The sequence below is a fragment of the Microtus ochrogaster genome, linkage group LG8 (assembly GCF_000317375.1).
Source record: "Microtus ochrogaster isolate Prairie Vole_2 linkage group LG8, MicOch1.0, whole genome shotgun sequence".
NCBI classification, from domain to species: domain Eukaryota; kingdom Metazoa; phylum Chordata; class Mammalia; order Rodentia; family Cricetidae; genus Microtus; species Microtus ochrogaster.
In genome coordinates, this window is record NC_022033.1 from 21,619,880 (window position 1) to 21,632,427 (window position 12,548).

Genomic DNA, 12,548 nt, shown 5'->3' on the forward strand with positions numbered 1-12,548 from the left:
GGGTGCCTTTCAATCTTTTTTCTAAGCCCCTCTACACTCCCTGATGAAGCTACTCTGCCTCCATGGTCACACCTGGGCTCGGGTGGGCATCTGTGGGAGAAGCACACCATTGTCCTCCCATCTCTCCCCTATTACCACCAGCCCCAGAGCAGAGTCCGGGAAGAAAATAGGCCAGGAGAGAGAACCGGGTTGAATCAAGTGACAGAGGGGAATCAAGTGACAGAGGGGAAACCTGGCTGGGGAGCAGAGAGCTGTTCAGAGACGCCTCCCTAGGTGTGGGGTAGAAGGAAGGGGGCTCCAATCTTGCTGCCATCCCTCCATCTCATGAGGACTGGCTGGATGACTCCAGAGGGTCTGAGCAAACACAAGAACGCCAGGAGGAACACAGTCCAAGATACAGAAGCGCCAAAGTCTGATGAACACAGGGCCTGTCTCCAGCCAGCGCCTGGATCTGCCTGGCCTCATTCGTTATCACACCTGCGCACAGCTTTGGCACTGGGGCTGTCCTGAGCTTTGCCGCTCGGGTCGAGAAGGGAGAGTTCTGGGGGAACTGCAAACGGGCTGCCACAGCCAGAGGGTGGCAGCTGCCGGAAGCCTCATTCTCCCAGTTCCAAAGCCTGTCACGGACACTTCTGGCAGACTTCAGGAAAGGTCTTCAGTAGAAATATTCCTTGATCCATTGTGTCACAGGCATAGAGCCCAAGAAGAGGAGTGGGCAAAAACAAAGATGTTTCTCCAAGCGTGTTCATTAGTGAACTATTTATACTTGTGCAAAATAAGAAGTCAAGTTCTCAACAAGGAGGGTGGTCATGCCAGGGTAAAGGCACAACAGAATGCTACAGTCAATAAAGATGCTGGGAGCGCAATCTACTGACCTGAGCACATTCAAGTTCAAAGTTTTATGAGGTATGCATAGTGCAATCCTGCTACGTATGCCTGCACACACACACGTGCATGCACACACACACACACGCACGCATGCACACGCGCACACACACACATGCATGCACACATACACACACAAATGCTGAGGAGTTTCACAGCAGAATAATTAACCACATCTCAGTATTAAGATTTGGAAAAACAAGGGGCTGGAGAGATGGCTCAGAGGTTGAGAGCATTGTCTGTTACTTCCAGAGGTCCTGAGTTCAATTCCCAGCAACCACATGATGACTTACAACCATCTATAGTGAGATTTGATGCTTTCTTCTGGCCAGCAGGCATGCATGCAGATATAACACTGTATGCTTAATAAATAAATAAATTAAAAAAAAAGATTTGGAGAAATAAGCCAGGCAGTGGTGGCGCACACCTTAAATCCCAGGAGTCTGGAGGCAGAGGCAGGCAGATCTCTGAGTTCGAGGCCAGCATGCTCTATAGAGCAAGTTCTAGGACGGCCAAGACTACACAGAAACACTGTCTTGAAAAATCAAATTAAAAAAAAAAAGATTTAGAGAAATGTATGGGTTTTCCCTTATGGGTATTTTCTAACATTTTTTTTCTTTTGAGACAATGTCTCAATACGTTGTTTGACCTCTGCTTGAACTCCTGAGCTCAAACATTCCTTCTGCCTCAGTGTCCCAAATAGGTGGATACCACTGAGCCGGATTGACTTTTCTTCATTACATAATCGTTATATGGCCACTATAAAAAGGGAAGTTTACAGGCTATGCCGCACACGCGCACATTCACGGGGGAGCTATCCCCTGACCCATAATTCCAATCCCAGGACGCTCACCGGCACTTCCAGTGCTGCAGACTGGTTGAACAGAGAGGCACAGTCATATGCTGGATGCCACACAGTCCCTGCAAGTCACGTTGACGAACTGCAATTGTTGACCAGGAAAGATGTACACGATGTGTGACTGCAAGGCAAAGCAGGCGTTAGAACATCGTGTACAGCATCCGCCCATCTGTATATGTGCTTGGTCCAGAGCCTGGAGATGTTTAGATGCTGCTTCATTCAGCAGGCTCCTTTACTTTCTGCCTTCCTGTTTATTTTATGATAAATATGTCTTAAAAATTATCTCATAAGTTATTTTTTTAAGAAGGAAAATCACCGACATCAAGAGGTCAGGTCTTGCGAGGTAGAGGCAGGACCTTGTACTCCTCCAGCTGGAGGAGGCTGGAGCCCCTGGGAGGTGCCCTGCACCTGCGCCTGCGCCAGCTGAGGCACCCCCCCCCCACGGGCACTCTCTGCCATTCACCCTCTGGAATTAGCTTGCAGAGACCGTTTTTAGGAAGCCCGTGGGCGGCTGGCAGCAGCTTGCGAACAGAGCTGGAGGCCGTGAGAGCTGCAGAGTGAGCGCCCAAAGGAAGGCGGGCAGAAAACAAGGGAGGCCACTGCTTTCCCATTTTTCTTTTGGGCTTGGTTTTTCAAAAACAGCTCTCCAGAAAGTCCTTGTTTTAGCCTAAATACTTCCTCTTTCATCTCCCACATTCCCTCCAGGCCTCTATAGAAAGGCTGAGTCTAAGTCTAAGCCTGTGAGGCCAAGACCAGAGACTCACTGCCCCCTCTGGCTCGCTGTGCATCCCTACACCATCCACTCACTCTCTCTGAGCCTCATTTTCCTCTTCTCTCAGATGGGTCAGGAATGAAGTCCAAATTCTCTTCCCCCTGGCAGCTCCTGGCTTCTTGGACCATCTTAGAAAGGCAGCTGGACCAGATGTCTCCGAAGCCTTCTGCACAGCCTCGAGATTCCAAGGTTTGTGCTTGGAGGTCTGAAGGGTGTCTAAAATATGCTGCCAAGAGCTTCTGGTTTCAGTATGCTGTGGCTTGAGAATGCACTGACATGAAACTGCTAGGATTTGGAGCTAGCGAGCAGCTGTTGCCTGTGCTTGCCGGAGCTGCCCGAGGCACAGCCTGTAAATCCCAGTACTTGGGAGTTTGAGACAGGAGCCACGGCAATTTGAGGCCAGCCTTCTCTATGTACCGAGACCCTGTCTCAAATCAAACCCATAAAACTGGGCATAGTGGGCCAGGCAGTGGTGGTGCACACCCTTAATCCCAGCACTGGGAGGGCAGAGGCAGGCATATCTCTGTAAGTTTGAGGCCAGCCTGGTCTACAGAGGGAGTTCCAGGACAGCCTAGGCTACACGGAGAAACCTGTCACGGAAAAAGAAAACAAAACAACAAAACGGTACAGTGGTGCATGCCTGTGATCCCAGCACATGGCCATGCGTGCTCGTGAGCCCAGGACACAGGAGGTCCTAGAGTCCTCGCAAAGGTATCTGCTCTTGGTGAGTTAATTAGTAACCTCCAGTTCCCACAGCTCCCACTTCCAGTTCAGGGCTGAACTCCCCGTCGAGGAAGCTCTTGGACTGGATTAGGTCTTACACTAGCTTTGGCCTTGATCCATGGAAGCCTCTGAAGAAGGAAGCTTGGTTCTTGGGTCCCTGCTCATAAGTTTACTGAGTTCTCACAAACCATTGGCCTTCAATCTCTGGGCACCCTTTTCCTCTGTCTTGAACTGGGTCTGCTAACACTGTTGCTGAGAATGACTTGGGGAGAATTTTATAGAAAGGTTTGCAATCTAAAAACTGGAAACCAACTTCCAGTCACAGGCAAGATAGGCTGCTTTTCTAGTGAAGGTCTGTAAGTCCGTTAGGCTCTGGGTTTTACGTGCACACCTCTGAGAACACAGCGCTCATCTGTTGTGAGAGGCGGTCTTGGCATCAGTGTTTACCATCCAAAGGCTCTAGGTGAACTCCCAAGGCTTCACCCCACATCTCAGCCTTGCCCTCTGAAGCCCCCAGAGTTAGGACCATTCTGCTAGGGGCCTGGTCATGGATGCTGGGGAACCCTATAGCTGACTATCCTGGCTGGAACTGTCTCAAACCAGAGGGAAATCCTGGGCTCTGGAGAGATCTGAAAAACAGGCTGCACAGGGAGGTGAGCAGGTGATGGGAGGGTGTGGGTCCCTCTACAGCACACGGCTGCTACAGGAATGACGGACGGCCTATGCTAAGCGTCTGGCACACACAGGAGCTCGGCTGAAGCTGCCGCTAGGATGTTATTTCGCCAACCATTTGCTTTTCTCCTCTGATCTGGGCACAAGTCTCAGGGCTGTGGGACAGAAATGAAACAAGCACGGCTCCTCATTCTAGCCAGGTCCCGTCCCCGTAGTACTGAGCCAACTCAGGGTGTGTTTATTGCCATAGCTCAGCGCATCCTGGTGCATAACCCTGACTCTGCCCATCACACTACAAGGGTCTCCTGCTCCTGGGGAAGGGGTACATGTAGCTCTCAAAAGTGGAGCTGGAGGTTGATGGGAGCTGGAGGCAGAGCTAACGCTCCTGTTTTATCGAGAAACCCTAGCCCCTTTAGGGACACTGCAAGGAAGCTCTCATTGCTCAGGTTTCTGACATGCTTGTAGGGCTGCAGCGTCTGGTAAAGCAGAAGGTCCTAGCTCAAGGGCAGCCTTACCTCGTAGGTCTGGATTCTAGCCTGGCAGCAGCATCCACTCTGAATGGGGAATAGCTTGGACTCTGGCCCTGGAACAAGTGTCCTGGCTGACTTCAGCTATAGCCTGTGCCAAGTCTTTGTCCATCTCCCCATTTCTGAGATGAGGGAAGAGAAACAGGTTATTGGACAACTCCTTCCGTTGGCCATGGCTGTCTGGGTACCTCCCTGGAAGAGCTCTGTGATCAACCGCTTGCATCAGAGAATCCTGAGAGTCATGGGGCCCTCCCCACACTGGCACCCGGTGATCCTGAGAGCCTCAGTACACACCCTTCTCACACAGTGCCCTTGAGACCCCATCTGCCCCATGGGGGACAGGAAGCAGATGAGACTAATCATGACCTGGCCCCTTGCACTATGGCCAGCGCTGCTCCAGTGGCCACTGAGGGGAGATGGGTCTGTCATCTTGGTCTATCTTTGGTCCCACAGAACTATAACGCCCAGTTCCCCATGCCCTCTCCTATCCTCTTCAGACAGGTACCTAAGGTTCAGTGTGACCTGAGAAAGTGTGACCAGGCTGAACCGGGCATGGTTGTGAACGCCTTTAAACTCAGCACTCAGGAGGCAGAGGCAGGCAGACCTCTGTGATCTCAAGGCCAGCCTGGTCTCATTGTGAGTTCCAGGACAGTAAGAGTTACGTATTGAGATCCTGTCTCAAAAAAGAAAGAGCGAGAGAGAGGGAGGGAGGGAAGAAGGGAGGAAAAAGGAAGAAAAGAAGACAGACAGACAGGCTGAGGATCTGAGCCCAGGAGCCCTACCAAGGCCTCCTGTGTTCAGGCTTTCGGAAGCGAGCCTGGTCACCCATATGTAAACCCCATGCATGGTTCACTTTCTGTGCTCGGCTGGTTCTTGCTGCTTTGCCTGAGAACTGCTTCAACTCCCGTTGTACAGAGAAGGCCGAGCCTCAGAGGCTCAGGGACTTCCCTGGCACTTCATCAGCGGGACAAGGCTGGGCTCACATCCTAACACCTGTTCCCTCTCTCAGGTCACATGGGGATGAGCAGTACCAGTGTGGCAGGATGGTCTTGCCCATGGCTTAACAAGGCATAGGATCGAGTGCCACAGATCCTTCTGTGAGGACTGTGGGGTGGAGCCGCCTCTCTGGCTCCCAGCCTCCTTATCTGAGAAACTGAACACAACCTGCTCTCCTAGCCACGCCCAAAGGCCCCGCCCCTTAGGCCCTGCCCCACCACTGTCCGTGGTGTTGGCATGCCTCTAGAACACACACAGAAGCAAATGAATATCTAGGCAAGCCAGGGGTAGATCCAACTAGAACAAGGACACTACAGGGAGGACAGACAGATGGACAAGCTACAGGAAGAGCAAAGAGTTAGGCAGAAAGTAGCAACCCACTGCCTTACAAATGAGGTTTTGGTTGGCTTTTTAAATTTTTTTAGAAATCTCAATTCATTGCCAACATTTAAAAATAGAGAAGTTTCACATAAAAACCCAGATTCCCAGCTTCTCTTGAAAAACTAAAGGCTCTTAGGTATTCACCTTTAACAGGCTGTTCTGGGTGGCATGGAGATCAGCAGAGTTTCCTCCCTGTCCTCACAGAGGCCTCTGCCCACCTGCCCAGAACCTTAGTTGGCATCGAAATTTGTGTTCCTGGCTGCAAGGGCTAACACCTTGGGCAGTGAAGTCAGACTCACCCAAGCACTGGAGAGTTCGCTAGTGTCTCTGGGTCTGCTGCTGGCATTGAGGGAGCACTCTGCCAGGGCCACCCTGGCCTGGCCCGCCACAGGCCTTTCCTCCAGGGGTCAAAACATCAGGAACAGCAACAGCTGCCTTGCTGCACAGAACCTGTGTGGCAGGCAGCACACAAAGCATCTGGATAGCATAGCCAAAAGCGGCAGATCAATAGCTACTAAGCCCTCAGAGCCAGCGCAGAGCCTGTAGCCCGTCCAGGCTGGGAGAGCTTGGGCAGGAAATAACTCATGGTCACCACGTAACAAAGTTGCTTTCCCTCTTGGGATTGCAGTTTCACCATGCATAGGGTGAGACTGGCTGCAGGTGCCTTACAACTCTTGACATCTTCAGACTCTGCAGATGGGCAGGCAGTGAAGGCCAAACCTCCGGGGGGCTTGGGGGCTCGGCTGGGACTCTTGCTCTCTCTCCACGCTGAATGGCCAGTGGGTACTGTTGCTTCAGGCTGCCCACCTCATCCCTGTTCACCTCTCTTCTCAGGTCAGGTTCCTTTGCTTGGAGGAAGAAGTTTCCTCTTAGTGCCACGTTGGATGAGTGCCCATCACCACATCGCCCCCATCCTTCCACCACACAGATAGGGATGAGTTCAGTGAGCAGGAGCCTGATACAAAGGGGCTTCAATTAAGAGGCATCCTATTGGCTCATTCAGAAGGGAGTCTGGGTTTGTCGGCTGCGGACAGGGCTGAATTCAGACGCTCCAACGCTGTTAGCTCTTTCTGGCCCTCTCTTGGTTCAGCTTCCTTCTGTGCAGGACTCAAACACAGCTCAGGTACAGGGCTTTCTATTATGGAGATAGCAGGCTGGGAGGCTTTCAGTGGCATAACTCCAAGAGACGCTGAGGTCTTTTTGCACCTTCCAAAAGGAGCATCCCATGGAAGAGGCCAACTGTTCTTGTACAATCAATTCAAGTTAATCTGGTCAAGAGAGCTGGGAAGCCTGAAGTAACAGCAGTCACTGGATACTGGACACTCTGAGGGTCTTTATGGAAACATGGGGGAAGGGGAAGTGGAGAAGGAGTGGGGAGATGGGTAGAGGGAGAGGGGAGAAGAAGAGAGAGAGAGAGAGAGAGAGAGAGAGAGAGAGAGAGAGAGAGAGCTAGATCTTCCACTCAGTAGAGTAGTTATCCACTTAAGAGCAGAATGTGAGCAGCTGCTCAGAGGTGAGACAGCATCAGGAGGGCTGTGCACCTCCGGGCTGCAGTCCCAAGGGCTGGCCGTGTGGACTTAGGCTATAAATGGGATGGCAGGGGTTTGTGAGAGGCCCTTGGTGGCCGAGGAAAGGACAGGCTGGGGATGTGAGACACTAAATGTAGGAAGAAGAAAAATGAAGGCGAGGTCTGAGTGTGAGGCAGCAGTTGGGCTGGACAGAGCAGGGCTGTGGGGACAGGGTTTTCACTGTGGCAAAGAAAAAGAACACTGGGGAAAGCTATAACAAAATATAGGTTAGTGTGTTTTGCATCTTGAGATAGGAATGGACTTTGTAGGCACTAAAGTGATGGAAACACCAGATTAAACGGGGAAGCTCGACATGGCATGAGGTAAAGCGTGTACTTACAAACGTCACAGACTGCAAAGTAACTGGTGTTTATATTTACAGTATTAGGATATTCCATGCTGGGCTTGGGGATGTAGATCTTTAATCCCAGCACTTGGCAGACAGAGCCAGAGACAGGGGAATCTCTGTGAGTTTGAGGCCAGCCTGGTCTACATATGATTTCTAGACCAGACAGGGCTACTTAGTGAGACCCTGTCTCAAAAATAAATACATAAGTAAAAGGGCATTTATAAGGTGAGTATTTTCAAAACCACACAAAGGCACCAGCAGAAAAATGTACAAATAGTCCCTTTCCAAGAGGATGAAGAACATACAGCATTCTTCAGATAGAGAATCCCTTCCTGCCTGTCACCACCACAGCCTCTTCCCAGCTCAGGCGGCTCCACTTGGAATACAGTGCTTGCCTTGTTGAGGGGCAGTGGAGGCTGGTCTCTGGCCTTTGGCTCAGCCCTCAGAAGCCCCTTGGGGTGGTTTGACTGAGATGTCCCTGACGGTCTCCAGCATTTGAATATCTGGTCTCTAGTTGGTGGCACTGTTTGGGAAGGCTTAGGAGGTGTGGCAGGAGGAAGTGTGTCACTGGGGGTGGGCTTTGAGGTTTCAGGAGCCACCTGCCATTCTCAGTTCACCCTCTCCTCCCTGCTTACAGAGTGATGGTGATGGACTCATCCATCCAGAACCACAAGTCCAAGTAAGCCCTTCCTTCACCTTGATCACAGTGTCTTCTCCCAGCAATAGAGGACTAATTTATCCTTCCTTCATCAGGCAGTATCTTTCTCCGAAGAAAAAGCCTTCTGTGAAACTCTCCAGCAACTCTGGGACAATGTCTGAGGGAGAGGCTTCCGTGCCAGGGCATTCTAGCCTAGGCAGCCCCTGGCAGCCCAAAGTCCACAGGAGCAGGGCAGTCAGCACTTCCTCTGGGTCTGATGCTGTTCCCTCCTCTTGGGTCTGGTCTGGTGATGTGGGAGTCCCCTCTTATGCTGTGAATATCATTGGTTAATAAAGGAACTGCTTTGGGCCTATAGCAGAGCTATAGGGGAACAGAGCTAGGTGGGGAAAACTAAACTGAATGCTGGGAGAAAGGAGGTGGAGTCAGAGAGAAGTCATATAGCCCCGCTGGAGCCGGATGGAACTTTACCCAGTAAGCCACTGCCATGTGGCGATACACAGATTAATAGAGATGGGTTAAATTAATATGTAAGAGCTAGCCAATAAGAAGTTAGAGCTAATGGGCCAAGCCGTGATGTAAATAGTATAGTTTCTGTGTGATTATTTCTGGACTGAGCAGCCAGGAACCAACAAGCGGCCTCCTCCAACAGTCCATGTGCCCACCAGGCTAGATATGGATAGAGTCTGGTGTGAAACATGAGCAAGAAGCCATGGGTCTGCCTACCACCTTTCCAAGTGACAACACAGGCATCATCAGGCTGGTGGCCTCAGAACCTCTCTGTGGACACCTCGCAAATCATGTGATCAGGGCTGGTGGCTGAGAGGACATGTCCTTGCTACTTAAGCTTGACTCTCAAAAGGATGACATTGTCCCTGTCTCTTGACTGAGGACAGCAGGTAAAGGACCCAATGCAGTGTCCAGTGAGCAGGGTCCAAACACACGCTAGCTCTGTTGCTAGAAATACCTGAGTGGCTCCTGACCAGGAAGCATGCACCCACTCTTAACTGTTGGTCCTGAAGAGACCTTTCTCAGCGCCCCTCAGGAATATCCACACAGGTCTGACCACAGCCTCCAGGGGTCCGACTTACCTAGTGCTTCTCAACAGAACCATCCTGCCCCCCAGACCTGGGATAGACATCACAACACTTCCTCGCTGCGACACTTTCCCACGTGGATCAGTGAGAATCAGAAGGGCTGTCAGAGCCCACGGAGAGACGGGGAGGGCAGAGAGACAAGCTGTAGCTTGTGACGTCAGAGAAGTGGGGGTGACTGGCCTTCTGAAGGTGCCCAGTCTTCCTGTAACTGAATCAAGACACAGAGCAGGTGGAGTGCTAACAGCACTGATTGGGCCACCAGGATCACCTCTCACCTGGCTGGTGGCACTAGCTCCTCATAGATTTCCCTGATTCCTTTCCCACCACAGTGTGTCCAACACAGGGGCTTGCAATGCTGTCAAAACACAAGTCAGATCACGTCTTTCTTCTACCTAAACGCCTCAACTACAGCAAACAGCCCTTTAAACCAGGGTAGTCTAGTCTCTGCAACCTGATTCCTTCTACCATTCCCACCTCACTTATTCCTTCCTAATCTTTGCTCCAAAATTACCTCATTCAAATAGCATCTCTGCTCACCCTGCTAGGACCCTTAATTCTCTTATCCTGCTCCCTCAGCCCAAAGACGTCTCACTGTTAATACACACTGTTACCTATCTGCTCTCCAGACTGGAGGGGATGCTCTGGGATGTAGCACACACCAGTGAAGGTTTGGCGGGATAAGGAGTGGGCTGTTTCTCTGGCCTCTTCCACAGGGCCCCACTATGCTCAGTAGGCACACCTCTTCCACATTGCCCTCACCCCCGCCTGCTCTTTGGTCCTGCAATTCTTTGAGATTTAACTTTCAAGATGTAATTCTGTCAGCATCCAGTAAACATTGGTGGAAGTGACAGATGGGAAGGAAAAAGCCAAAGATCCAAGAAAAGGGGACCCAAGGATTCGGACAGGTCCTAGGGATCGGGAAGCGGCTGCCTATTAATAGAGTCTGACCTCCCAGGAGCCTGGGGTCAGAGAATACTGCACAAACTACCAGAATGTTCCAGGATGGAGTAGGACCTGGCCAGCAAGGACGGGGCTAAAGGCAGGGTAAGCACACTGCCCCCAGTGACAGGCTTGATTCTGGCTCTTATGCCATATCATAGTCCATAGCAGGAGCCAGGGCTTTGTCTGGGGAAAAGCACAGGACCCAGACCTTGGCTACTTTCTAGCAAGCAAGATCCAATGGACTAATCCTGCCCAGGGGAGGGAGACATGAGATCTGAGATGGCTGTGGTCAACAGGAAATGGAGACTATTAAGGACTAGAAGGACTCCAGGATTCCCTGGCAGCTCAGGTGAGCACTGCCATCATGTTTTGTTCTGAATCTGCAGGTGTGATTGATTTAGTGTTGGTTTGGACTTCAGCTGTTTCCAGTCATGCAGCAGGGGATGTACCTCAGGCAAGCCAACATCTGATTAGCTAGAGACCAGCATGTCACAGTGCCCTGGGAATATTAATATTCACAAGGATGACGTCAGGGATGTAATTACTGATGGTAAGAGGCATCAATGGCAGGGGACTCTTCCCCTGTGCAAGTGGTGAGACATTAGATCGAGAGGAGCAGAGAAAGGGCTTGTCATGAGGCTCGCAGGAGGGGTTGGCAAGTTACTGCTGCTGCTGATTCTGTTAATAGGATAACCCAGCCTTGCAAATAAGAGCCAGACCCCGGGAGGCCTATGTCTGAGACCTGAAAACCAGGCCAGGTCTTGCCAACAGCTTCACTTCTGGATGTGTTGAAACTGGAAAAGAGCTCTGAGACCAGCCATGGTAACTCTACTCCATCAGCTTCTCTTCCCTAAAGACCGCAAGCATTAAATAATAATTAACTTGTTTTCAGATTCTTTATTCAAACAGGATGGCTGAGTTTGATCCCTTAGACTAACGTGGTGGTTAAGAGAAAGCTGACTCCTCAAGGTCCTCTGACCTCCAGACAAATGTAAACACAGACATGCAAAGAGAAAGAATGACAGACAGTCAGAGACAAACACAGAGAATTGCCAATTGGGACATGCAAAGACCCAATCATTTCTGCTTCAAACAAGAGACCTGTTTTTTTCATGCCTGACATGCTGTCTTGTATGAATGCAATTTCCCTTCAGTAATTTGTAAAATAACACAGGGCCAACGTTTAATACTTGGAGGACCCTGCAAAATTTGTATCAGAACCCCCAAATTCAAGTTAACTCTCTTCTATAGGAGACCTAGGCCCCCAAACCAGTTTGTCCAAGGTCATACAGCAGCTAGTTAGCAAAGCCAAGGCCTAGACCTGAGGTCAGGGGTGGAAGGGAAGGCTATTCTACAGAGAAGGGCAGCACAGGTAAATCAGAGCCATGGAGGGCTGTGGGTGCCAGCGAGCATGGGCTTGACTCTTGTCCCCAATACTAACTGCTGTGTGGCCTTGGCGAGGTGATGTTCTCGAGCTCGTTTTCACACAAGTCAAGATGCGCCGCGTGCTGCCGAGGATGGAGTGAGCACAGAGCAGCATTTCTCAAACAGCTGCTCTTGTACATGACACAGGGACACTCGGGCAACGATCCAACTCCAAGGTGCTACCTTCACAATGGCAATGTGAGACAATTTTTCCCCCCAGAGGTGCTCTAGGCATCAAGTATGTGTTACTGCTTAAAAATATCACTTGAAACTGAGTGTCCCTGAGAACTGAAGCCCCTATCGCCCGTGGAGTAAGATGGGGATTTGAACTTTCTTAAGCGTCACACCAAAACTGCTGTTTCAGAGTACACGCCGCTCCTCGTCTTTCACCCCGTGGATTTGCCTGCTCTGTATTGTGCCCATGTAGAATGCTTGCTGTTGGGTCTCCTTCCCCACACGTGTTATTTCCGTGTTTGTGAATGTGCGGTGTGTGTGCACAAGTGTGTGCAGGTCAGAGGCTGGTACTGGATGTCGTCTTCCATCACTTTCCACTTGGTTTTGAGACAGTCCCGCTCACTGAACCTGGAGCTTACCATTTGCTTAGACTGGCTGCTCAGAAAGCCCCGGGCTCCTCCTGCCTCTGCAGCACTGGGATCACTGCTGTGCACTGCTGCCCCTGGCGTTTCACATGAAGGTC